The sequence below is a fragment of the Micromys minutus genome, assembly GCF_963924665.1.
Source record: "Micromys minutus genome assembly, chromosome: 6".
NCBI lineage: Eukaryota > Metazoa > Chordata > Mammalia > Rodentia > Muridae > Micromys > Micromys minutus.
This window is the reverse complement of record NC_137975.1, coordinates 47411379-47437788: the sequence shown is the minus strand read 5'-3', so window position 1 is coordinate 47437788 and position 26410 is coordinate 47411379. Positions and strand designations below refer to the sequence as shown.

Sequence of the window (26410 nt, the reverse complement as noted above, 5' to 3'; positions counted from 1 at the left end):
CAAATAAGCTTTGCAGAAAAAAAGGTGATTCATTGCGGTTTTTTTTTTTTTTTTTTTTTTTTTTTTTTTTTTTTTTTTTTTTTTTGATATTCTGTTGCTTTGGAAGGAATTAATTAGCCAGTTTTAATATAAGACATTACAAAATACTTGGGGGGGGAGGGGGAGTGAAGAAAGTAGGGATATATATAGCTGGCCAACTTAAAAAGTACTTTACCAACTTTCAGCAAATGAGGTCCATACTTTATGCAAGCGTTGTGTGTGCTTCTTCAAAGTACTACAGTGAAGAGCTGAATCTGGGGGTCTGTCTGCATCTGTGCTCCCAGTACTTGGAAGGAGAGCAGTTGGATCATGAACTTTGAGTCTGGCTAACCAGCCTCAGAACTAGGAAACAATCAATATATTATAATGATCTTTTGAAATCAATACTCTATGCTCCAGATTTTACAAGGCAGGAAACTGAGGTCATGAGAACTATCGCGTGGCACAAAACTTTTCCAGAATTGGGGGGGCTCTGGAGGCTTGGTATACATTATTCCTCACTTCAGTGTTTGAATGGAATCAGAGAGGAAAGCAGGCGGTTAGTCATAAGGGACACTTTTAGCTTCTATTTACTAGCATTACTATAGCAGGATTAGCCTCATTGGCTATCCAAGCATTTCAAAGATGTATGCCCCCACCCCCTCAGGTCTAAATAACTCCTGTTTCTTATGTTTCTTAGAAATCAGCCCCACGTTTCTCTTTCCTCACTGAATCTCCATCCTCATTAAAAAGCTTTAAAAATGAGTCTAAGACCTTCTTGTATCATCTGCTTCTTCCACCTGCTAAATCCTCTCTCTCTCTCTCTCTCTCTCTCTCTCTCTCTCTCTCTCTCTCTCTCTCTCTCTCTCTCTCTCTCTCTCTCTCTCTCTCGTGTGTGTGTGTGTGTGTGTGTGTGTGTGTGTGTGTGTGTCTGTGCCCATGCATGCATGTTGCTCTGGAGCCATACTACCCATCTCTACTTAAGAGCTATCCACCTTATCAAATGATCTTCCAAAGTGAATTAATAGAATAAATCATTGACTGAATGGATGCTCCATGGGTTTCCAGTTGCTGTACCAAATTCCTGAAATATATCAACTTTAAATAAAAAGTGTGTCTGTGCTCATGGTTTGGGTTTCAGTCCATTGTCACTGGGTTCCATTGCCTTTGGACCATTGAGGAGGCAACATAGCATGCTAGGCACACATAGAATAAAGCCAGTCAGCCCTTGGCAACCAGGAAGCAAAGGGAGAGGAGGATGAAGGTTGGGGTGTCATGGTATTCATTCTAATGGGAGCTCATCCATAAACATTTACCAAGTAGGTCTCACTTCTTAGTTCCTTCACTTCAATAGCATGTTATGACTTTAGTACTGAAGCAAAGAAACTGTTAGCAAAGCACAAAGCACAGGAGACTCTGGCCATCTATTTCTGTCCTGGGACCTTTAATAGATGAGGCCCTGGGGAACATTTCAGACCCCGATATTGCAATATTCTTTGTAGCATGTAGTTTATATCTCACACTAATAATGTTTTACAAGGAGCTGTCCCGGGTGCATTCTTACCTAAGATACAGTGATGCCAGGTCTAAAATGCTCCCCAGAGGCTCATCCACTGGAGGTTCACTGACTGTAGTCTGGGTAATCCTTGTGCACTGCTGAAGAAAGGGAGATTGGGCACTACCAACCTGCAGACCAAACCACAAATCCAGTTATGTCATTGTATTTGTTTATTCTTAGAAAACAAGACAGCTATTTCAGTACGTAGGGGTTGAGGCAGAAGTTCAAAACTCTAGTTGTATTTCTGCTTGGGAAAATAGCAGAGATCTAAAATTAGTCTTATTAGACCACAGATATGTACTCAGCCAAGTTGAATGTGGGATTTTGAAAGTTCACAGAGTTAAATAGTTCAAAGTAGTGCTCTACAAAGCAAATAGAAAATGCACTTTTCAACATGTTTCTAGTTTTCCTTGGTAAGCTATCAACATTATTTAAAGAAATGTATTTATATATTTTATGAACATAATATTTAAAATATTTGGCAATATAAAAATGGAGTCCATATCAAAGTATTAAAAATTATTTTTAAAATAATTTCTTTAGTGGGTATTGTTACATTTTTACAAGTGTTTTATGTTGAATTTTCTTAATTCTTAACTATAATTATGTTCCCTTATAGAGGCATTTATGGGAATATGGTGTTACAATCATGCAATTGAAGCAATTTTACAGAGAAATTTGTGTGTGTTTCTCTCTCTCTCTCTCTCTCTCTCTCTCTCTCTCTCTCTCTCTCTCTCTCTCTGTGTGTGTGTGTGTGTGTGTGTGTGTGTGTGTGTGTGTGTGTTTGAGAAAATTAAGAACAAGATTGACCTCAATGGAGTTAGAAACAGCATTAGTTTAGATAAATGCCTTTCTAGCATGACATACCTTTAGTAATAAAACAAGAAACCCATTTGTAAAACACAAAACATAGGAGCCTTTTACAAGCTGTTCCTCACCTGGCATACCTTGTTACACACAGCAGCTGTCCATCACCTGAGTCACTGCAGGTAGTCCACAAGATCCCTGCTCACTTATCCTGACACTCACCACTGGGAATTTTGAACATTTGTGTAGTTCAAAATTCACTGCTTTTAGACTGAAGCACTATCCCCCCAACACACACACACACACACACACACACACACACACACACACACACACACACACATATTTGCCCGATTATCAAATAAATAGTAACCTCCCAAATGGAATTGCTATTAAAAGCAACTGTTTTAAAAGATCTTAAATCAATAGTGAACATTTCTGAAATAATGAAAAGTTGAGTCCCACCTCATGGAGAAACCAGCTTCTGTTCCATTTCACCTTTATCCCTCATCTTCCCCTCTGTCTCATTCTTTCTGAGTCTCTCTCCCTCTGTGTGTGTGTGTGTGTGTTTTACATATGTGTGATCTATACCAAACATCAGCATTTGTGTTATAGGACATGTAGAATATGTCTAAATCTTGAGTGCTTTGGTCCTGGGCTTCTTCCCTTCTTTGTTTAAGGACTTTCTGATAACATATTGGCAGACATCATCTTTTTCAGAGATAATAAAAAGCATTTGGATTCTACCAGCCCTTGTAGGTCCCAACAAGCAAAGGCACAGTAGTGTCTGTCAGAATATCTTTCTCTCCTTTTTTTACAATAACTATGTTGATAACACTCAGATTGGCATTCACACTGTGTCCACAAACAGACTTGTGCTTTCTTTCTCCCATTCTCCTTGTTCTATAACAAGGATGCCCATTACTCAAGAGCAGGCATGCTCTGCCATGGGTCAAAACTCCTTGCTTCATGGGAAAACCTTGTTTGTCATTCCCACCACTGATCCGGACCAAATAACCTTCCCACTCTTCACCCAGAGCATCAGCAGCTACTTGTGTGGCCATGTGCTTCTCCTAGAATGTAGGGAACTTGCCTTCATCGTCCAATTCAGTGAGATTCTGACAGCTGGTAACAAGGAAGGAGATGTTCAGCTTCATCTTGACACAGCCAACTGCCTGGGGGGCATCTGGATATATTATTTGTATGAGTATTAATAACTTTTAAAAAGAAACAATCAAAATTTTATTATTGTACATAAGCATGTATATGTGTGTGTGCACATGCACACCTGCCTATGCATGTGCATGCACACAAATGTACACATGGGCACATGCGTATTCAAGCACTGGCACTTGTGGCACGTTGTGCACATGGAGGTAGAAGGAGTCCATTCTCTCCTTTCTTTGTTGAATTCAAAGACTGAACTCAGTTTACATATTTGCAAAGCAAACATCATCATTTGCTGAGCCATCTTACTAGTCCTTTCAAAAGAAACAGTGAAATTCTTTTTGATGCAGACAGTAATAGCACTGTACAATTATTATTAGATATCTTAGTGAGCTCTGGAAACCACATTGGTCTCTGGCTCCCACGTTGGTGACCCAAACACTGGCGAGGGTATGAAGTCAGTCTACACGTTCTTACCAGCGTGTCTGAGGATCTCCATCTTTACAGGCTGCACTAGAGTTTGCACTTAAGCATGGTGTTCTTAAGTTTTCTAATTAGTTGGAAATGTTGCTACTTTTATGTGTTTAGTGGCCTTTACTTAAATGTCTTGTTTATTGTTTTTAAAATTTATAGGTACTCGAATCTTAGGAGCTAGTCTCCAGCGCAAATGCCTGTTTTCTCAGTTACTCATTATCTCCAATTACTCATTATCTAGCTTTCTTTTCACTGAACTGCAAAGGAACAAAATCCTTAAAGAATTACACTGGGAATTAAGAATTTAATCTTGGGCTCTGAAAAATTCGTGGTTTGAAGGTCTTTCAGTATCATTTTTTAAAATGCCAAGCTCTAGCATGTACGAATTATGCTGAGTGTGTTAAGCATGCTAGCTCCCACTAACAGGCATCTTTTCAGTTTCCATTATGTGTAAAAAAATTACCAGACTAGATGCTTTGTGGTACAAAAAAATTAAAATAATCAGATTCATCAGCTTAGGTCTACATTTATTACAACAAATCATATTTAAAAATAAATTTCAAAATTAATGTTAGTTTTAAACCTCTGTGTCTCCTCTCTCTGTGTCCTCTGGTGTATTAAGCATGACCAGCAAGTGCTTATGAGAGTCTGCAAGTGTCTCAACCACACAGGGAACATCATAATTGCTTATCATCACATCCTCTAATGTACCAATATCTTCCTGTTCAGAGCTTAGATCTTGTTCTTTGAGCATAAGACTGTGAGCCCACAGGGATTCTCATTTGCCAGGACTAAGGTACACCAAGGATCCAAGACAATGCGAGACCATGGAACATAGGCTTTTAGCTCAGAACCTGGCCTTGTTACTGGTGGATCCATATTCCCTGTCTCAGGGTCTCAGGAAGGCACACTCTCCCCTCTCTTGTTCCAAGATCACCAGGGAACAGTGTTGGGATCTTATTCATTGTTATCCATGCCTCCACCACTGTCTTATTGTTTGCTTCTGGAGCCATGAGGCACCTTTCTACAGAAACTTGATTGAAGAATCAGGATTAATGAATGAGATTATAGAAAATATGTAGAAGTGTGGGATTGGCCTAGAAATGACATAAAAGACATACTATCTAATGAGACATGTTTGTGCTGACACACATACATAAAAATATCAACCCAGGGACAGGTGTCATGCAGAAACTACCCACTAACTATTACTATCACTATTACTAACACTATTACTATTACTATTATTATTATTATTACTATTACTATTACTATTACTATTATTATTACTATTACTATTACTCTGAAGCCACTAACACCCTGGAGAATATTTCAGTGATCCAAGCATATGCCACCATTCTTTTTACCCTTTCTAATCCAGAATTTTGTGACCTCATCTTTTGTTTAGTGGAGAGGCTTTTTTGGGGGGATTATTGTCATCAGACATTCTAGCTCATGTCTATGGGAAATGCTTGTGAATGGAAGTAATTCTTGAGTAAAGCTACAAGAAGTTGTGTTTATGCACAAGCCCAGAGATAGGTGTGTGGTACATGCCTTCAATGTGATCAGTACTGTTGTTGATCTACTGACAGAGGCTGCACACAAAAGGGGAACAGCTAGTACTGGAGAACTGGGATGGGGTAGGGAGCAAGAAGTAGAAAGAAGCAAGACACTGTTGTGAGTTGAATTGTGTGTTCCTTACTTCTCACAGTGGGCAGCTGCGAGTGTGACCTTTTGGAGAAAGAGGGTTTTGCAGATGAAATCAAACTAAGAAGAGCTCATGCTTGATGAAGGTGAGCCCTGACCAGTATGACTGACACCTTTATCAGAAAGGAAAACAGTAACACAGATACAAAGAAACATATCTGACATGTGGGAATAGAAAGGACGGTGGATTAGTAGAAGTTGGAGCCCAGGAACTTTAAAGACTGCTGGAAAAAAAGAAAAAAAAAGAGCTAAGAAGGATATGAGATAGAGGAGATAGAGCCTGCCCTGATGCTTCAGAGAGACCGTGGCTCTTTGATGTAGATCTTTGGCCTTCAGGACAATGGGGAAAAGTTTTTTTTTAATTGTCTTAAGCCTCCCATCCTATGGCACCCATTAGAGTCACTGTGTTCTAGAAATAAGCACTGGTAGACTTATCTGAATGAGGGCTTGGTCTTTAAAGAATTGTGTAGGTAGTAGATAGCCAAAGATAAAAATGGGGAGCCAAGAGCTTCTCAAAAAGGAGATTGGACCATTGGTGGAGTGGTATACCCATGTTAATCTAATTTCTATTACTATATTATATATCTGAGATGTAATCACATTATAAAGTCAACAGGTTTGTCTTGACTCACAGTCTTGGAGGTCTCAATCTAATCCATTGCCTCACTATTGAGAACAGAACTTCTTGCCTCATGGCCTAGGAAAGAAAGAAAAAGAGAAAAGGAACTGAGATCCTACTGTCCCCCAGGAGAGAACATGCCACAAAGATCTTAGGGTGTCTCTCTAGACCTTACCTCTTGGAGATTTCACAGTATTATAATGAACTTGTACTGAACACCAGCATTTGTGCTGGGGTTTTAGGGTACTATAATGATTCTGGGGGTGATAATGGTCAAAGGTGGGCAGGGGAGGCCATATTATGCTATTCAACAAAGTCTGGCCTCAATCCACAGAGACTTTCATGGCTAAGAGGTGCTGATGGTTCCTGTAGCTCCATGCTTGACCCCCACTCTCTCTATAGCTGGCAGAATCTGCTTGTTTGGACTCAACTCCTCTAGACCTCTAGCTAGAAAGAGGGCCAGATGTACACTAATTCTAGGATGGAAAATATAAGATTATTTTCTACAACATCTCTCCTGATTGCATTTGACATTCTATGGTGCCCATATCCATCCCAGACACAAATTCGCAATTGGCATATTGTATGCTTGGATCCAAACCTGATTAGAGTCTGAATTTTCATTGTCTTGGCACCATTTCATGAATTCCTTCCAATTCTATTCTCACCATCACTTAAGAAAACCAAAGATTCTGATAGCCCCTAATCCAAGATATCATAAAACTGCACTTCAAGTACAGTGTGGAAAACCAGAGTCTTGGGGTTTACTTTGCTGTGGGTTTTCAGGTCTTATTTTCTTATGACAAACCTATATAGTTACTTCATGTTTCTGTTTGTGTGATAAAAGATGATTCCACAGTTTTCTAATATAGTTTTCATTTCATGTGAACCAAACAAAAACAGAAATCCCCAATACTGTAAGATTTATTTTAAATTATTTCATAAAATACATGTTGATAATATTTACTCCTGATTCCTTCCCCTATCTCCTCCAGATCCACCCCCACCTCTACTGTTCCAACTCTGTGTTCTTGTTTTGTGTTTTTATAATTCCTGGACTCTAATGTTTTCTGCCAGTAAACATCTATGTATAGAAGGCGATCTACTTAATCATAGTAAACCCACATGAGCTACACCTTTAAAAGAAACTTACTCTTCCACTATGATTCAGACGCTATAAATGTCTATTATTTCGAAGTTAGGGCAGGGGCCCATGAACCTCTTCCCACTCCATGCTAGGGTGCTGTGTGGCTTCATCTTGTACAAGTCTTGTGTGGACAAGTACAGCTGTGTCAGCTCATGAGTCACTGATCCTATCGTGTTTCAAAGACAGTGGTTTTCTCCAATCTTCTCCAACTTCTGCTTCTTACAGTCCTTCTGGCCTCTTCCAAAACAGTTCCTAAGCCATGGGGAGAGGTGTGACTTTTTTTTTTTTTCTGAGTACTCCAAAGAGACAGATTCTCTACACTTTAACCAATTGTGAGTTTCTGTCTTATCGTTCACTGGACAAAGAATCTTCTCTAAGGAGGTTTAGCCAGAGGGATACTATGTTAGAGGGTATTCTGATACTGTCTCCATCTAAGCAGAGTGATGATGGTAGGTTCACTTCCTGGGCCTGATGGCTACACTTTCCTAAAGAACCATTTTACTTATTTTTAATAATATTTTTGAAAATTCATGCATTTCAACAAAGTATATTGGTCTTATCCATCTTCCACTGTACCACTCCAACTCCTCTCAGGACCCGCTGACTCATCATCCCGTATCCTTAACTTTGTGTCCAGTCTTACTCTTGTTCTCATACTTACTCCCTGCTCCCCAGTGAATCTAATTAGTACTGACCATATGCAAAAGGTGTAGGACTATCTACTGGACCATGGGCAACCTGCTGGAAACCACATCCTCAACGAACAGTGACTTCTTTTCCTCAACCTCCTTCAACTGTCGGTAGCTTCTCACATTGCGGTAGGTTCTTATAACTCTCCTCCCTGACCAGTGCTGAACGTTTGATCACCTTGATATCCTTCATGTCTGTACTGGTACTTCATCTGTTCAATGGCTATATCATGTCCAAAGGACACTGTTTTACAACAGTCCCTCAAATCTCTAGCTCTTAAAAATCTCACTCCCCTCCTCTCTCATGACATTCCCCAAGCCTGGGATACCAGAGATTGATATAGATGACTCGTGCACAGGAGAGCACATATTACCCAGCACTTTGACTAGTTGTGAATCTCTGCATCATCTACCACCCACTTACAAAAGAAGCTTTGTGGACCAGTACTGGAAAAAGGCGCAGATCTACACAGATCTATGGATTCGAACATACGTACTGAGGAGGTAGTTTGATAGGTGGCCATTTAGTGAAACAGCACCAGGAGGTGACCCACTAGGGCCTATGACATTCCCAGGCATGTGCTTTTCACCAGCCTTATAGTATCCTCCTTAAAGTACATGAATTCCCTCCTGTGGAACAGTTCTAAAATCCAGTGAAAGGGTAGTTGGTCAACCCATAACCATCATGCTATGATACACCAGTGGGCACAACTTACTTGGACTTTTGGGACTGAAGTATGCAGAACCCAGTACTGAATATGACCATTTATGTCTTTTCTCCCTCAATAGCTTAGATAGCATCTAGCAGTGCTATGCAAGTCAGCAAACAGGGAGAGTTTCTTCACTAGTTTGAGCTTGATTTTGCTATGTTCTGCGAACAAAAGTGTGTGGTGTCTTCAGCCATAAGGTCTTCATATCTAGTTATGGTGGATGGTCAAGAGCAACAATAGCCTGTCCTGTGCCTCAGTAACCAACAGGTCATTTGGAGATGCCTTAAAGGGTAGCTTAAAATAAGCAGGCTTAAATAAGTCTCATTAATGAGTTAATATAAAACGGTAGGGATTTCAATTTTCTGTACGAATGTTTAAATATGTGCCAGAGAGCTTGATTCAAGAACGGTAACAGCCACGCTGCAGAACAACGTAGAAAAGGACTAAGGGAGGAGACAGCAGAGACCTGGGCATCAGCCTGTCTGCCATTAATGTGTGTTACACCAAAACCCCAGTTGTATTTGGTCTATGGATGTGAAAAAGACCCAATTAGATTCTATCTAAAATCACAGAAGTAATGTGACCTCTTGAGAAATATGTTAAGATTTGATGGCAGCAGTAATCTAAGTGCTTTGATTAAGCATTGACTCAAGAGAAAAAGAAAAAGAAAAGAAAAAGAAAAACCAATGGAGGAAAAAAATCTTGGAAATGGCTGCAACATTCTTTAGCAAAGCCTGCCACCTAGTGGTCAGAACATGCTAACAAAGAACTTGGCTTTAATCCATTGAGAAAAGACAACCCTTCAGTGGAAAAAGACTGTTGGATAAAATTACCATCATATCTAGACAATGTTCTAAGAAATTAAATCTAGTTTTAAAAAAGAAAGTGTTCTAAAACATATGAATCTTCCATCTTAGTTCTTCTAGAAAATTTTACATTTTAAGCTCATTTATTTCCAAATCTTAATAACATTTTCTTCCATCTCCAAGAAAGGCATACAGATTCTGAGACCTGGAATTCTTTCCAGGATCTATATATGATGACAGCCACGTGTACTCCTCTTGAATTTTTGTCAACTACAACCATTTGACCTTATCTACTGCAATAATAACATGGAGTGAGTGAGTTAGTGGTAAACAATTTGGACTTTTAAAAAAGACAGTGTCTGACTCTTTAGCCGAGGTTGGCCGGGACCTCATGAAACTACACAGCCTGACTTTGATAAGATTTATTTATTTATTATATATGAGTACACTGTTACTGTCTTCAGACACCAGAAGAGGGCATCAGATTTCATTACAGATGGTTATGAGCCACCATGTGGTTACTGGGATTTGAACTCAGGACCTTGGAAAGACCAGTCAGTGCTCTTAACCTCTGAGCCATCTCTCCAGCCCAGCAGCCTGACCTTGAAAGTAAAATGTTTCTCCTGTGTCTGCCTCTTCAATACTGAGATTACAGGAATGTGTAAACTGTCATGACCAGCTCACATGGTCTTTGTGTAGCATCTCATGAAAAGAATGTTGGAAATCAGTGAATGGGAGAGGCTAAATGTCTCATACTTCATATTTCATAATATTTTCATAAAAGGTTGAATGACTGGAAGAATGGAAATAGTTTGTGCTTTGAAGGAACACAACACACACTGTATTTTTATTGAAATTAGAAAAATGCCTGCAAACACATTCTCCCTGACATTTCATTTGGTTTTACTTGACTGTCTCTTGGACAGTATTAGTCTACAATCCAAATAATGTGTTGCAAACACTTCACAGTCACTCAAATAACTTGTCTTCCCCCACCCACCGTGTATAGAACGTAGCCTGGCCTTTTATTAAAGTCTTATGTGGATAGAGGTCTAAGCTTTCCTGCAGTGCCACGGGTGTAAGGCACTCTGAAGGAGTTGCCCAATTTTAGATTTTAGCAATGTGTCTGTGCTGAGAAAGTAAGGGCAGGAAGAACAAAAGCAGATGGATTGTTGAAATCTTTCATAAGGATCAAACCTACGTGTCTCTACATCTCATCTTGATTTTCTTAGATGCTTCAGATTTTATACATCCCAAACTGAACTCTGATCATACATACCTCTCCCAAGCATGCTTCCTTCTCTCTCTTCTGCAACAAAAGGTACTTTTCTCCTCAATCTGGTTATAAAAACCAACAGACTACAAGTCATTTTTGATAACTGTCTTCCTCTGTCCTTACATCCAGGAATCAAACTAATTTTAAAAAAAAATAGCCAAACACCAACAACAAATAAAGACCTAAATGTATAGTCTAAAAATAAATTCTTGTCCCTGGAACACGGTTCAGGCCCAGTCAGAAAGAGAGACTCAAGAGGTGGCTCAGCTTTTAAGAGCAGTTGATACCTTGCAGAGAACCTGGGTTCTGTTCTCAGAATCCACACTGTCATGGTTTGAATATGCTTGAATGTACCACTCACTCATACTGAGTGGTACTGGTAGGAGGTGTGGCCTTGTTGGAGTCACTGTGGCAGTGGGCTTTGAGAAACCCTCCTCCTAGCTGCCTGGAAGAGAGTACTCTTCTCCTGGCAGCCTTCAGATCAAGATGCAATTCCTTCTCCAGCACCATGTCTGCCTAGATGCTGTCATGCTTCCCACCGTGATAATTAGAACTGAGCCACGGAAACTATAAGCCAGCACAATTAAATGTTGTCCTTTGTAAGGGTTGCTATGGACATGGTGTCTCGTCACAGTAATGAAACCCCAACTAAGTCACACAGTGGAGGCTCACAAGTATCTGCAACTCTAGTTCCAAGGGATACAGTGCCCTCAAAAAATATTCATACACATAAAATGTTTCAAAAGATGCTATTTACCCCTAAACACTCATCCCATTTTTGTAGCAGTACATGTATCCTCCATGAAAGATCAAAGCAGTAGCTTGCAGGGTTTACTCCTGGATAAGACAATGGATGTGTGTCTCCTCCACAGCCTGCTTGGCACCTCCTAATCCTATGAAAGCTAGCCAGCCAGCAGGGAAGTATCTTCCTAATACATTCAGGGTTGATTTGTTATTTCCTGCAGCCGAAGTGTGTAGTGTCTTCAGCACTAGGGTCTTACTCTCTACTTACAGAAGGCAACCAAATGCAATAAAAGACAGGTGCTGCTTTTGTAGGCCTCAGAGGTTTCTTTGACTGATAACTGATAGGGAAGTACCCCATCATTTTCACTTAATAACCTATGACCTGCATTGTCCACCCATGCAGAGTACCTCCATTCAAACTTCTTTTTAAAACTTGTGGAGTCAGAGAGGTTTCACGGTGTTCTTCCAGAGGACCCTGGTTCAGGGTTCAGTTCCCAGAACACTCACCAGATGGCTTACAACTGGCTTCCACTTGCCTGTTCAGACACCCTTCACATTGGTTAATCATCTCCTAGGGTGTCCTCTTTTCTCCTCTCTTACTGACTCCCTCCCCACTCAAGCCTTTCCATCCCTACCATTTTAGATAGAACTTCCCCACCAACTTGTATAGCTGGTTAAAACTCAAAGGGGAATTTATCCCCCTAACTCTACTGTACATTTCTATAAGCGAATTTAGTTTTAAGGTTAACCTAGGAAGATACATGGTCTTTTAATTATTTTTATTTATATCAAATTCTGTTACATTTTCAATTTTTACAGCACATTTCTTAAAAATTTTGTTTTTAAAAAATGAATTATGTGTACATATGTATATCTGTGGATATGTACATGCATTAGTACCAAAGTTCCTTTAGTCCAGGAGAAGGTATTGGAACCCGAGAGCTAGTAATACAGTTGTTGGAAATAGAATGTGGGTCCTCTGGAGTAAAGAAAATGCTCTTAACCCCTGAGCCATCTTTCCAAGAAAAGCCAAAGAAATTACTTTTGAAATGTTTGTAAAAACAGTAATTGTTGTCTAAAATGAGCTTCAGAGTTATGTTACATTTTGAAACATAAATATGCCAAACAAGAAAATGGGTCTTTGTACTAATATTGACATAACAATAAATAGAATATTCAGGAACAAACCATACTCAAATATATATTAAAGACTGTACTGGCTGATCTTGTGTCAACTTGACACAGCTGGAGTTATCACAGAAAAAAGAGTCTCAGTTGAGGAAATGCCTCCATGAGATCCAACTGTAAGGCATTTTTCTCAACTAGTGATCAAGGAGGGAGGGCCCAGGCCATTGTGGGTGGTGCTATCCCTGGGCTGGTAGACCTGGGTTCTATAAGAAAGCAAGCTGAGCAAGCCATGGGAAGCAAGCCAGTAAGCAACATCCCTCCATGGCCTCTGCATCAGTGCCTGCTTCCTGAATTTCTTGAGTTCCAGTCCTGACTTCCTCTGGTGATGAACAGCGATATGGAAGTGTAAGCTGAATAAACCCTTTCCTCCAAACTTGCTTCTTGGTCATGATGTTTGTGCAGGAATAGAAATCCTGAATAAGACAGAGAATATCGATATTCAGCACTCATATTTAATACTCATTAAATTAAAATACTCTCCTGTATAGAATAATAAATGAAGCAAATGCATTCTAGAGTAAACACATAAACAAGCAATTCCCTTTTATATAAATTGAAATCTCATCTGGTCTTCACAGTATATAAAATATAATAGTGCATATAATGAAGCAATATAACATCAGTCGATAGACAATAAAAAATTATAGTGGTATAATTAATTAACTAATTAACTTAAAACTAGATCTATATTTTGTGTCAAAACTAATTAAAATGTTAAAGATAGTATGGCTTGAAAACAGCATTGGACATTCAACAAAGCACAGGAAGAATTAAAGATGCTCAATTGTTAGGATGATGGAAAGGTTAGAAAGTGTCTAGAGGGATAGTCATAGGACAGGGTGATGGCTCAGCAGAAAAACTAGCTTAGTGTTTACTGGGCAAGTCTGGCAACTAGAGTTCAACCCACAGAACCAGCTCCTGAGTTACATGTGTGTGCACGCTCACGCGCACACACACCATGCAACACACATAGAAAAGCATAGTGAGACGGTAGAAGGTAATAACTATTTTACCAACAAACAAGTCAAATGGAAACAAGTGTCGTGAAAAACCTGATATAGAAATAAAAGATTTAGAATATCATATAAGCAGTTTATATGAACCATAAGACTATGACAATAAGCTGAGTTTATTTGTATGTATAAGTACAGGTAAGTAAAAGTGATAAAAATTATAAAGAAAATTTGCAAAAAAAAAAAAAAAAGAAAAGAAAGAAAGCCACTTTTGAGGCTGTGTGTGAAGAATTAAATTTTGATACTTTCAAATTTGTCATTATTGCATTGCTGTGTTCTCAGTAAACATCAAATATTATACTACACCTTAAAAGCAACAGGGTTTCTGTTTTTGTGCTTGTTTGTTTGTTTGTTAGTTTTTGTCTGTAAAGAGTTGATTTTTCTTCCAAACTAAATATACAAAATCTTTATCTGCCAAAAGCAATGTAAATATTCAACACTCCTGGTAACATATTTAATCAAGTTGAAATATAAAACACATGGTTCATTGTAAGATCAAGTCTTTATGCAGGAAGGCAAGTACTAGATAAAATGTGGCCTGTCCTTGGACAAGAAGGAAGAATAGAGAGGAACAAAGTTTTAGAAAGAAAGAAAGGAGCCAGAGGGAGGAGGAGGAGCTGGGAGCAATATGGCAGCAGATGTAAAGATTCTTCTCTGCACATAGATACAGGTTGTTATGAATATTTTAAGGAATGGATGTGTACAGGATTTTGTGCTGTCTAGATGGGAAAACAATATATCAGTTGGATCAGAGGTTATTGTGTTCTTTTATGTGGCGACTTAATTGCATTTGAGAGAGGGTGCGGTGGTGGGACCCACCAGTCCTGCCATGAGATTGGAATGTGTGGAACTGGTGTGGTGGCAACCCGCCAAGGGAATTGTGAGTGAAAGCGGGATGGCGGGGTGCCAAGCTGGAGTGGCTAACAACCGCCCACCCAGATTTGAGAGTGCACTGAGGACCAGCATGGAGTCACTCAGATAAATCAGTGCTGATTCCTATGGCCCTATGGGGCTGGAACCCCCTTGAGAGTGACTGCGCAGGTCAGAGAGAGCCGAGGTCCCACGGAGCAGTATGCACAGGAGTCGGTTGTGCCCTCCTTCTTTTCAATATTTACCACAACAGTTCATAATATTTCTCAAATAGTGTGGGTCGTCTGTGTAAAGACCAACCCTGCCTCTTCCAGGGGAATGCCCATAGACACCATACTGGTGACAACCTAACATAATTGTCTTTGGGATCCCTGGATAAAGATTTTTGTGCTTTGATATCCCAGGGCTTTAAGGTAGAGCTGAGTCCAAATCCTACTGCTTGTAAACAGTGTGTCCATCACATGTCATTGCATCTTAGACTCTTTGAGAAACCAACTTAGAGCAACTATGGTGCTGAACTGCTAGAGAGAAGTAAGTAATTCTATGGTGATGGCTGGAAGTATCTACCTGTTTAAAGCTCTTGGTCAAGACAACCACTTGTTTTTGTTCACTGTGCCTGCATAATACAGAACCTGATGTACTTGCTGCAGGGACCTTTACAAGGGCTCTGTTCCATCCTTAGAAAACATCCAAGACTTTTAAAAAATCCCATAAGACAGACAGAGAAAGAGAAAGAGGGGGGGGCTTAGCTTGAGCATTTTTGAAACGCCAAAGCCCACCCCCACAGTCAACACACTTTTTACAATAAGGCCACACCTTTTAATACCTATCAGAAATCACCACTTTCTAATAACTAAGCCTCCAAATAAGTTTATTCAGCCATTCCCATTCAAGCTATCACATTTTGGAGACACAGATCTGTGGTTTATTTGTTGAGAGTCTTAGAGAATATCATCACCATTGAACTTGATAATAAATTTTAGACATCAAAATTTGACCTGTGAATGGAAGTCATTTCCCAGTTGCCATGTACCAGTAACTGTAGGTGCCCTGAACAACACAATTTCTAATACTCGACATGATAATTTATAGAAAGCCATTGTTCACATTTAGGTTGAAACTATACTGTCTCTGAGAAGTGCATGTCAGCATTTTCCCCTGTGAGTTTTGATTTCAGTATATTTCAGATTATTTGACATTTCTCAACAGTTTCATGGATGCATTTATTAGTCATACATAAAAGGACTTGAGACTTATGGGGGCTGGTGAACACACAGTCTTAGAGAAGGCATGGAACACTATGGTAGGCTCTAAAAATGTTGTTGTTTTCATCCCTGAACATGTTATATTACATTACCTTGATAACAAAGAGAATTTTTCAGAGATAATTAAGAGTCTTCAGCTGGAAAAAAAATATTCTGTATTGTCTAGTCAGGTACAATGCAATCACAAGAGTTCTTCCATGTCAAAGATGGAGGCTGAGTCCCAGTAACAGAAGGCAGCAGCAGCAGCAGCAGCAAAGCAGAAAAGGAGACAACTGTTGGCTTTAGGGGTTGAAAAGGTAGAGTTGCTAAAACATGGAAAAGTTTGATTCTTCCAAAAAGTCTCCTCAATGAGAATTACTTAAGATTCTGGGTTCCTGGTTGCGAGATGCTGCTGTTTTCAGCCCAGATGCTGATGATAATGGGGCGTAGTACCCTAGAGATGCCTACAGGCAGTGTATATGAATGGCCCTTTATCTACAGTGTGCAGGAGGTGCCTACAGGCAGCGTGTAGAAATGTCACTTGTGTCTATAGTATGTGGGGACTTCCTATAAATAGTGTGTAGAAATGCCAGCTGTGTGTACAGTATACAGCAGATGTCTATAGGCAGTGTGTAGGAATTTCACCTGTGTCTACATTATATGAGAGATTCCCACATGCAGTGTGTAGGAATTCCACCTGTGTCTACATTATATGAGAGATTCCCACAGGCAGTATAGAGGAATTCCACCTGTGTCTACATTATATGAGAGATTCCCACAGGCAGTGTTTAGGAATTCCACCTGTGTCTACATTATATGAGAGATTCCCACAGGCAGTATAGAGGAATTCCACCTGTGTCTACAGTGTATAATATTTGACAAGGGAATCCTGCAGCATTGTGCTCAGTTCATAATTTTGGCTAAACACAATACAAAATATGCCTTTAAGTTAAAAGAAGCCTCAGGCAGAAATAAGAAGGGGCCTCTATTCCCAGTCCTGTTCTCTAACAAGAAAATGCACAGGGCAGACAACTGGGTCTGAAACAGGGATTGAGACCTAGGTACCTGGGGAGGTGAGATGGAAGGTTGGGAGTGCTTTTGTATCTCTAGTCTGGTCAGACCTCCCTCAATGTTTATTCTGACCTAGTTTTTAAGTTTTCAGGGTCTCCCATAACCAGAAGAAGGGAGCTAATCAGTAGATACAAATGCATAGGTGCTGGGGACCAGGTTAAAAAAGCCTTTATAATAGAATCCCTGTGAAGTGAGGACTATGAAGGGAGTTGGGGTAATGAAGGGAACAAGCCAGAGGGATGGGAGCATGAAGGAAGGCATGGGGGTGGTAATAATAAATGAGTCCAAAGCATCAAGCCTCCACAGGACATAGGGACTCCCCTCCCATTGGTGTTAGATAAGACTATCTTCTATTACATATGCAGTTGGAGCCATGGGTCCCTCCATGTGTACTCTTTGGTTGTTGGTTTAGTCTCTAGGAGCTCTGGGTGATCCAGTTAGTTGATATTATTCTTCCTATGGGGTTGCAAACCCCTTTAGCTCCTTCAGTTTTTTCCCTAGCTCTTCCATAGAGCCCCTGGGCTCAGTCTGATGGTTGGCTCTATCTGCATCTGTGTTAATCAGGTGCTGGTAGTACCTCTCAGGGACAGCCATACCAGGCTTCTGTCAGCAAGTGCTTCTTGGCATCAGCAATAGTGTTGGAATTTGACGTCTGCAGATGGGATGGATCCCTAGATAGGGCAGCCTCTGGATGGCCTTGCCTTCAGTGTCTGTTCCATTTACAGAGTGTCAAAAAATTGAATAGAAACATGTAGCAGTCAGAAGAGGGGATGGGGAACTGGGGCTAGTCACTAGAAAGTCCCAGATGCCAGGGAAACAAGTCTCCCAGGATCCAACAGAGATGACTTTAGCCAAAATACCCAACAAAGGGGAGATAGAACCTGTAGAAACCAACTCTAGTAGATAGACGTGGCCCCCAGTTAAGGGGTGGGGCCACCCACCCATTCAAACTTTTTAAGCCAGAAATGTTCCTGTCCAAAATATAACAGATTTCTTCTGTAAGGCATTAATAAGCCCTTGAAGTCATCAGAGCTGTATACTACTGCCATCTTGTGGTCATATCTTTTTTCTGTGACTCAGCCTCCCATTCCCTTTGAGCCCCCACCCTCATTCTGACACCACCCTTTTTCTATCCAGAAAAGGAACATCCCAGTGCACTGTGGCCTGATCGGGGACCCATGTAAATCCATACATGACCAAGGGCTGGATCATTAAAGGTCTTCAGACTGGGTAGTAAACTACGTCCCCAGTTTTCCTTAGGGTTGCTCCAATTGGACATGAATGGTCAGATGTAAACTGTTAAGTGTTACAAATTATGAATTCCTCCATGTTACCTTTCAAGAACATTAATACCTGGATTTTAGGCATGTTTACTAATAATGCCAAACTACATTTTTTCTTATACTGCATCCAGGCTGCAATGTTTAAAATATCATGAAAAATGGCACTTATAAACAAATGATGTTCCTTATGAAACCAGGAAAGAAAGTGTAAGTTCAAAGCAGATCTAGCATCTGCTTAAGACCCATTTCCTGGTTCACAGGTGGCATATTGCTGTAACCTCATACAATGCATGGTACATGGAGGGCTCTTGAGGGTCCCTCATTTAAATGCACTAGTTCAACACTTGAGGAGTCGACCAATCCTGATGACCTCAGCACCAAATAGGCCATGCCTTTTAAGGCTGTGTTGGTAAGGTTTCAGCTTGAGCTTAGCATACGTACTCAGACCATTGCAATGACCAGAGAAGTGACAAACTCTATGTCAGTTTGGGGGCAAGGGATACAGCTCAGTGATGGATGATTTATCTAGTGATGCCCTGGACTCTACCCCCACTCTGGGAAGACTGATCAGTTTCAGCTTTGAAATTCAGTAGAAAATTTCTGCTGCTCCAAAATCAACTAAGTTGATTTCTAAACACATGAGATGCTATTTATGGGGGGGGGGGGGGGTGTGAAGGTATTTGTATCATGAATAGTGAGTTGAATCTTTCAAAGAATCAAGATTCATAGTTTAATTATTTTGTCTTGGTGATGTCTGCTTTTTTCATTTTTGTTGGATATTCTCTGCATTTACATTTCAAATGTTTTCCCCTTTCCCTGCACTCCCAACCCCCTCCCCTTCCCCTTGCTTGCATGAAAGTGCTTCCTCTCCCAACCACCCTCTCCCACCTCAGCTGCTTGGCATTCCCCTGCACTGGGAAAATGAGCCTTCACTGGACCAAAGACCTCTCCTCAATTCTCAACAGTTAGCTTCATAAATGAGAATAATAAAAGGCCTTCTGTGGCCTGATTATAAAATAATTGGACTAGTATACTAGACTTGAAGTTCTTTGCACTTTATCAGATGACTCCCCCTGGATTCTTCCATGTCTGCTTCTAAACTGGAGAAATGTTTTCCTATTCCAGATAACTTCCTCACTGCATGTTCACATGGTTATATCAGACAGCAGGTAATGAGTGTTTCTTACCCATTTCATCATAGCAGTGAATTCTACTGCAAATTAACATGCTTTGAATGTAAAATGTCCCCAGAGAGACATGTATTGGCAACTTGGTCCTGAACAGCAATGTCCAGAGGGCACTGGGTCACAATGACTTTCAACAGATTAACCTCTGATAGTTTCACTGTTGAAGGGACTAGAGGTAAGTAGTGGGTATTGTATTGTAGATCATTTGGACTAGCTGCAGGAAGTGAGTCTTTCTCTCACTCTGTCTGTCTATCACTCAATCTGTCTCTTTTGTCTCTATCTATCTCTGTCTCTCTGTCTGTCCATCTTTCTGTTTGTCTGTCTCTCATTCTTGTCTACTTTAAAGCACACATCTTTTTCCTACCATGCTCTTTCGCTATAACATTCTGCCTCACTATAGGCCTCAAACAGCCAGGTTAACCACATACGGACTGAATCTCCAGACTCATACCTAAGAACATCCTCCTGCAGCTGATTCTCTTGGGCATTGTGTCTCCATGACTGACAGATTAGAACAATATCACCAAGAGTTGACTTCTCTGGAAGCTACCTCAGAAGAGATTGATCGAATCTGATATGTCGACTATTACTCCAAGAATTCCTCCTGTTCTGTGATCTTGTATTTTTTTCATGGTTTCTCACCCCTCATCAACAGCAGATCACCAGTTCTCTGCTTACTTAGGTCCCTTGATGCATTAGACATTCAGCTCTCTGGTCCCCTCTCCCTCAGCTAATGTTCCCGAGAAACACCAAGCCAGGCCAAATTTGATACTCATTGACTTGGCCCTTGAACTCCCTCAGGTGATCATAATGGGTCATGTTGGAAACATGAACATGGGGGAACATTTACACAATCATTAACACGTATCTGATAGTGTACTAAATACCATTCACTTTTTTTTTACGTGGCCCATTTCTAAGACTATTGGTGAGAATCGCTTTCCATACCCTCTTGAACTCTGGTACCCAACACCTCCCTCTCTCTGCTCTCACTCTCAATGATCTTTCTCTTAAACTTCATCAGAGAAGAGGGCACCTCTCTTAAAAGACCTTCTTATAGCTGTACGATTAAGTCCGGTGCCCAGTTCTCTGCCCTCCTTCAAATTGCAGTAGATGAATGGCTTCACATTACATTAGATTAATGGCTTTGCATTGCAATGGATGAATGATGTCACTTTACAGTATTTAAATGAAGTCGATCTACTCATTCAGTCGATGATCAGGGTGCCTCATCTTTCCTGGACCACCCATGGACTTTCTTCTACAGTTATCTGTGATCTCTCTTGAAACATCTCTTGTTTTACTCTAACCTGTATCACCCCTGCTTGATTTGACATCTTTCTACAGACGTGCTTCCTGGAAAAAAAAATTGTACCTACAATACCAGATTATTTACATCAGTTTCAACAGACTTAAAATGTTTTAATGTTAATTTTATTTTTTGGCGGGGGAGGATAATACATGTGTACTTCGGCTTGCATGTGGAGGTCAGAGGACACCTTTTAGGAGTGGTTTCTCTCTTCTATGTGGGTTCTGGGGATCACACTCAGGTATTAGGCTTGGCAGCAAGCACTTTACCTGATGAGCCATCTTGCTGATTCTTGGCACTTTTGGCCCAAACTCTCATTAGATTTCTTTCATCTGTGACCATTATTGATCTCCCTATGTTGAGATCTGATATTCAATCTGTAATCTGTCTCACATTAGACTTCCTTTTGACTTTAAACCAAAGAAATCATTTCCCATACTTTATGAAACTTCTCCTGACTGCTGCAGTCACTTGTTTGTTGAAGCCAGTCCTGGGGCACCTTTGTTAAGGGTTTCCCTAAAGCTCATGGTTTTAAAGACATCTTTGTGCAACCTTCCAAATGCACCTGTGCCCACAGCTCCATTTGGAAACCTGAAGCCATGCAATAAATTACCTACCTGGTCTCATTACATTGATATTCTATAGACTTTTAGTTTAATTTTTTTAAAGATAGAATCTCACTAAGTAGCCCTGGTTGGCTTAAACTCACTACATAGACCAAGCTCATAAAGCACTGCCTGTCTCTGCCCTGTAGGTATGGGGATTAAAGACATGTTCCACCACCACATCCCACCATACATTCTATAGGAGTTTTTCAAAGTTAAGATTTTTCAAATTACTTTTGTTTCCCTTTCAGCCTACTTCTAAGGGTGCCTTTTAGGAAAATGAGCTTACCTTCACAGAATTGTTCAGCTCATATATTCCCTTTCAACCCTGAGCTTGGTATAGTATTGTCTTTTGCAATATGAATTCATGGGTTCTATCACCTCCGCCTTCACAGTATACTCAGAATCAAACCATCTTTCAAGATTTCTCCCCAACAATGCCCTAGATTCTGCCCTTCTCTCTTAACTGAGCTTTTGTGTTAGTTATACACACCATCTTTTTGGTGTGCTTTAGCTCCTTGAAGTCCCTGCACAGTACGTAAGATGTCACTGCTGAGTTATCAATGTTGTTTGTCCTTCACAAAATTTTTCCATGGCTTTCACTCACAAAGTCTTGTTGCTATAGTGATAGAATGTGCCTAACCAATCCCAACCCTGGCCATTGGGAGAGATGAAATAAGAAGCCCCTACTGACAGGTTCCTCTGTGAGGATGATGCGCCCCCACCTCTGGCATTTGTCTAATGTTTTCTTCTCTTGATCTCATGTCTTATCCATGGACCATGTTCTATACTTACCTTCCACAGATGCCTTACATGAGACAAGAACTTAGTCTTCCTTTCTGTCATTCCCACCCCTCTTCCCAAAATACAATGAAACTGCAAATTGGCATTTAAAAATACATGTCCCCTTTTTCTTTATTGTCCACTTATGTATCTGTGTCCCAAATAGTTTTTATTTGTCAACTAGGCACAGCTGTATGTCACTAGGATAATCTCAACTGAAATAATAAAAAAAAAAAAATCTCAATTAGATTGGTCAATCTGTCAGAGCTCATCTTGATTGATGCTTGAAGTGGGCGGGCCCAGCCCACTATGGGTGGCACAATCCCTAGGCATGTGATATATAGATCTGCATAGGCTATGGGCTGTGAGGTGCTCAGCAATTAGGATACATGATTTGTCTTTTTGAGTGTGCTCAGTTTATTTACACAGGCATTCCTTATCCTATCATGCTGATATAAAAGTTAAACAGACATCTCACTAAGTGGGGAACTTGGACAGGAAACATGGCAGGATTTCACTTGGGAATGTTTTCTGGTAAGGAAACTTCAGAAGCTTGAGGCTCAACTTAACATTCTCTACCACCTACAGCCCACCCGCCCCACCCATTCCTGAGAAGTCCATCAGCTGTAGCTGGATGGGAAGATAGCACTAATAGTGGTATAGAAACTCCTAAAGAGCTTTGGCTGGCAAGTACTGACAAGCCAACATCTGTGAGCCAAATGACATCTGTGAAAGTTTAATGGTCACTGAAACCAGGACCCTGTTCAGTCTCAAGTCCTCGTGCTGACTGCCTGGAGCTTGCTTTTGAGCCCTAGTTCTTATCAGAGCTGCCTGATGACAAACTCCTATTTTACAGGCATCCCAGTCTTCCAAAGCATATAAAATAGCTATTAAGTCACACAAAATGGCTTCACTTATGTTCCTACCATGCAGAGCTTGGCTGCATAAGAACACTAGTTTAACATGAGCCAGAGTGCAAGTCAGTAAGCAGTGTTCCACTGTGGTTTGTATTTCAGTTCCTGCTTGTCTTCCTGCTATGTTTTTTTCAGAGCCGAAGACTTTTATAATTTATCCAACAAAACAACAGAAAGACCTCAGTATGTATTAACAAGGTATTTTCAAGGAAAAAAAATGTGATTTTTAAAAGGGTTTTTTTTTTTTCTCTCAGACATAAGATTAATAAAAAGAGACATCCAGTATGAATTGTGGTGATATGGGAAATATTTCTGTTAAAGTGTCCTGAGAGTCTAATCAATATATAAGCAAAAAAAAAAAAAAAAAATACTACGACTGTTGTGAATATTTTCTGGGTCATGTGTTGGAACACACCTGTAATCCTGGCAATAGGGAAGCAGAGACAGGAAGATGGTAAGTTCAAGGCCATCCTGGGCTATGTTGTGAAACCATCTCCTAAGTGGGAAAGTTTGGATTGTGTCAAACTATCTTTACTTGTTGTCAAGTACATAGCTCGACATGGGCAGTCCATCAACTGTCTAGTGTGTGTGTGTGTGTGTGTGTGTGTGTGTGTGTGATATCCAGTGTATACCATGCATGTGAGTTACATAGTGAAACAGAACCCACTGTAAGTCAGCAAGGCAAGGCTTTAATCTTCCAAAAGTATTTAAGTTACTCTAAGGATATTTGGTTTTGCATTTAAGATTTCCATTTTGAGTAAGATGGACTTCTCCAGAGCAGACTAGGATTTTAAGATAAAATGAGCACAAAGCCTATGAATACCTACCTGTGCATTTTCTCTTTTAGATCGATTGCTAAGAACATCAGGTTATCTGTACTAATACAGAAGTTTAACAGCCTTTTATCTCACTCCTCTGTAAACTGAAGGCATGCACATCTACACTTCTCTGCTTCATTTTAGCTCCCATGCATGTGGAATCCTCTAGAAAACCACCCTGAGGACCTGCTGCAGCCCAAAGACAAAGGGTAGTGTTAAACTGTTTTCATGACTCTCTTAACCATCGGTGAATTGGATAAATCTCCTCTCCCTTTTACCTTATCACCTTTGAAACAATCCCTCTAGATTTGCAGAACATTTCAGTGGGCAGTAGGTATGGAAGAAAAATCTTTTACCTTTATCCAAAATTAAGATTAAAGATTTAGGATGGCAAGCTAGCTACTTGGAACCACCATCGGAGCTTCTGGTAGGAACAAGATCAAGGTGGGATATTTGGAACCAGACAAAATCTATGCTGGGCTTTTTCTATAAACAGTTGCCCTTATATGTAGCCCAGTCCTCATTTAAAGGTGAAGTGCCACTGGGCAAAAGCCGCACCTATTCCCTAATCCACTCAATGTACTTTCTCCCAATTGTTCCACTCTCTGGAATTTCTCAAGGCCAGTAGGTGCGAGGAGGGAGGGGAAGATCTGTTTATTTCTACGTTGTAAGCGGATCCAGTCAGGCTTCCCTTAACTGTGTTTTGTTCCAGCTTCACCTCTGGCCAGCCACCAGTATCCTGTTGAATGGTTGGAAGGTCATTATTATATAATATGTATCAAAAGCTCATGAAAAGTAACAGTACTCTTTGGGGTTGGTTATTTTTGTTTTATTTTTTAATTCCTTCCTTAATTTTTTATTTTTCATTGATTGATTTTGTTTATTAATTTCATATATAACATATATATATATAATAAATAAATTATTCTGTGCTCCACTCTCTCTTATCTCTTTTCCATCCCTAACACACACACACACACACACACACACACACACACACACACACACATGCATGCACATACACACACATACTCCCAAGCAACCACACACATATCAATCTCTTTCCAAGGCTCATGACTTTTGGTTTTGACATATGGCCCATTTAGTTTATCCAGGGTCATCTGTGTCACCATTGGGTTGGAAATATCCCTAGAACCTGGTGGGGTCATTGATGGGTACATGACTCAAGCAATGATTTCCTTCCTCCCTCAAACAGGCAATGAAATTACTTTAAGAACAAAGACTCTCGTCAGTATGAAAACCCTGGGGTCCTAGGTGCGATACAACAGGGGAGTTGGGCTGTGTTAGCCAAGTCACTCACCTGACATCTGTTCATTTGCCATCTAGGGGCCAACAATGTTAGTTTCTTTAACAGTCTTTATGCTAAAGGAAGCGTGCTCACCCTCTGCACCCCTTTTGTCCTAACTTTCCCTTTACACTTGACTCATGCCAAGCCTATGAGTATAGTGTGAAGCTCTTCCTGCCTCACTCCCCTGAGTATCTCACCAAATGCCATTTGCTGTGAGCCACTTAGCGTCCTCCGAAGGTCAGTCTGAGAAACAGCCCTCTAAAGCCTGCTGTGGCATTTCCCGTCAGGCCTGTCAGGAACACTGCTTGTGCCTTTACAAGATGTTCCTTTTTATGGGACTTCAGGAGAATTTGGTGTCTGTTGTGAGTGCCAAGCAGTGTGGTGCTTCTGAGCATTGGGTTTATTTTAAGCTTATGGCCAGTAAATTATGTAACTGACCGAGTTTCCCTTTTTGAGTTGCCTGCTAGAAAGCCTACAGCAAGATTCACGGCTCATCTGGAGAAAGCGTACTGGTCATCACGGGCATTCCAGTCTTTATTTCTGCATCTGTTGCCCCGCCTTCATCATTATTGTTCTTTTATTGTAACTCCTTTTACATATACTTTAAACATTGCTTTAAATTTATTCATGAGAACTTAGCTTACTGTCAAGTGACTTGGCTAGCATGTGGAAACCCCAAATTCAACCCTTTAATACTAACACAAACGAATTTTATTCGTTCAAATTTCCTTAAATGGTTTCTCATGTTTGGTGACAGAAAGGAAGAGCATGGGGAAGGAAGGGAGAGAAAATATGGATTATGTTAATTTCACTTGCTATAACTCCTATAGTTGAGAGATGAGTTAATTTTCATAGCATGGTACTAGTTGGGTCTGCACAGTAAGCTCCAGGCCAGCCCGGACTACATAGCGAGACCCTACCTCAAGAGAGGGAGGATCTAGTGATATAGAATAAATTTTCCCTTGAGTAAAACTTTTCAACAAAAGGAAAGAAAGAAGTTTGGATAGTGAGTATTCATAGATCATAAGAATGGTTTGGAAAACTACTAGAAAATAAGCCATGTGAAAGCTGGCTGACTGTTCACTATAGGGAAA

General features: G+C 40.3%; 1 protein-coding gene and 1 pseudogene across 7 annotated transcripts in view; one reads left to right on the top strand and one right to left on the bottom strand.

The window, feature by feature from the left end:
- Positions 1-26410, top strand: part of CACNB2 (calcium voltage-gated channel auxiliary subunit beta 2) — a gene marked incomplete at both ends in the record, with an annotated part of 343951 nt that overhangs the window by 81435 nt on the left and 236106 nt on the right. The window lies entirely within an intron of this gene.
- Positions 3015-3540, bottom strand: LOC308421622 (small ribosomal subunit protein eS6-like; annotated as a pseudogene). The gene has a single exon. The product of its transcript is annotated as a small ribosomal subunit protein eS6-like (transcript).